We start from the raw sequence: 2,577 nt of genomic DNA, 5'->3' as shown, positions 1-2,577 counted from the left end.
GGATAGCATTTGATATGTAAATAAAGAAAATAGCTAATAAAAAACCTAAGTGGTTTTGTGTGTTTTGTAAAGCAGCTTCTTCTGAGATGAAACCCTTCCATCTTTCAGGGAAGCACCTTTAGCTAGCTCAGTGAGTAAACAAGAGAAAGGTATCAGAAAGTCCCTGAAACTGAGCAGCTACAGTAAGCCTCTCTCTTCCCAAACATAGCTAAGCAATAAGGACTGTTTAGTGACATGCTCAGATAAGCTGAGCTGCTTAGAAGGGGCTCAGATTGGCTGAGTGCCCAGCACACTCCCAACCCCTGCCAGAAGAGACTGGTGAAATTCTTGGGCAAAAAGCTCAGACCAGCTAAGTTACTTGGAAAATACAATCTCAAACCTGTTGAGCTGTTTGAAGGTTTCTAGATTATTCTGGGGTGGGCTTTTAGCGATGTAGCTGTCTTTGAGTCATTTCTGTTCCTGCGATTAACCTCTCCACTATGTATATAATGTAATTCCAATAAGTAATGTAATTCCAATAAAACTCCCTGGTTTACCAAGGTGGACTTTGGTAGTATTTATACTTTTGCTTGTAACTGGCCCCCTATCTTGGATAAGTAGACATTTGTTCATTCCCACACTCAAAATAATGTCATACAACAGTAAGTTTCTGTGCATGAATATAGTCACCAAGGAGACCAGAGGTTGCAGATTTACCTGGAGTTGGAGTTACAGGTCGTTGTGAACCTCCCACTGTGACTATTGGAGACCTTCTAGTCCTCTACAAAAGCAGGATTCTCTCTTAACTACTGAGCCATCTCTCTTGCTTGGATTTTTTAACTAAAGATTCATTTATTCATTATATATCTATATCTATCTATATCTATCTATCTATCTATCTATCTATCTATCTATCTATCTATCTATCTATCTATCTATCTATCTACCCTGTCTTTCTGCACGCCAAAAGAGGGATACAGCCACAGTATGATTGCTGGGAGTTGAACTGAAGCCTTCTTCAGGCTAAGTAGTTGTTTTAACCATTTGTGGAATCTGGATTTAGTCTAGATCTAAAGATTAGACTAGATCATATCACCTGATAGTGGAAATAATAGCTTTAATTCCTCTACACTGTGGATGCTTTTACTTTTTATTCTTGCCAGTACAACTCTGAATGCAAATGCCTTATTTCTGATCTTGATGTTTTGGTGGTAAGCCTGGCTTTTAATGGCTGAAGCATCTCTACAGCTCTTATTTCTGATCTTAGAGAAAAACCTTTCAGGCTTTCCCCAGCAATATGGCATTACCTGGGAGTGTTTCAAACTGGGTTTTGGAAAAGTTCTTTCTAATTTTTTATCCTAATACCAGAAAATAAAGCCACCAGAATTAGACTGTGGGTCGTAAAATTCTGACCAGTCCTCCATGCTTTGGGATTACAAAAAATCTCAGAGTACTTAGATTATCAGCAATTATCTTCTTTATTATCCACATGCTGGAGTACTATAATCGATTTCCGATGCCAGGTTCACAAATGTCAAACTTCATTGGCTAAGCAAAGCTATAATAATGGATTAAATAAGCACCATTCTCAAATATGGCAGTTTTGGAAAACACAGTTTGCCAATTACATACTAGTAAAAATGAAGCCAACTTCTTAAGATCAACTGTATAGATGATCATACACACATAAAACAGTACAGTTTAAATTTATAAATTTTAGAGTGGTTAGGAAAATATCATTTGCAAAACTTCATTTTACAATTGCAAATCTCCTGAATTTTTATGGTTTTAGACATTATAAGAAATATCAAGCTGAAAGACAGATTGGTCTCCACTGCTGTGGCAAGGTGAGAATGAGGGCCTTAAGTCACCATACTGCCTGGTGCTGAGCATCGTTCTGAAAGGACAGCAAGAGCATTGGTTTCTATGTGTCCTCACGACAAATGTAAACAAGCACTGGAAAAGCTCTTGATTTAGAGACAATTGAACATACAAGAGTAAGCAAAGAGGTTAGAGGTAGATTCTTAATCATACCTGACCTGTTTATTTTTGGCACTATGGATAGTCACAATTTCAAATACATATTGCCCTGTATGCCAAACACAGAATGCTTAAGTAGCAGGCCAGAGCGCAATACATTATATCATTTTATCCTTTGTCTCATTATAATGATATAAAACATTACATGCTTTGATTTTAAAAAAACCTAACATTTTAAAAACTAATATATGGCACAAGTAGTCATTTAGGTAACAGTAGCGTTCCAAAACACACACAACTCTTTGTACACATCTAGACAGGCCCTACCAGCATGAACCTCTCTGCTCATCTACACGTTGCCTCTTGGTTCTCCCAGACTATGACGGCATGGGAATATTCTGTGCAGCTGTGAGCAGACCACAGCCACTTCCTGCTCCTAAGATGTTATCACTGCCTCCTAGGTCCTGATGACGTCTGTGCTTTTGCCTCACTCCTTTGGGGCAAAGCTGTAGGCTAGAAACCTGTTTTGCTGCACAACAGCCTTAGCCCAAGAGGAACCAAACAACTGACCTTCTGTTTTCCCACGTAGAAGAGCAGAGGGAACCCTTGCATCTGCCT

This window comes from Mus caroli, chromosome X, assembly GCF_900094665.2.
Source record: "Mus caroli chromosome X, CAROLI_EIJ_v1.1, whole genome shotgun sequence".
In the NCBI taxonomy this organism is placed as follows: domain Eukaryota; kingdom Metazoa; phylum Chordata; class Mammalia; order Rodentia; family Muridae; genus Mus; species Mus caroli.
The sequence above is the reverse complement of the archived record's forward strand: the minus strand, read 5'-3'. Positions refer to the sequence as shown.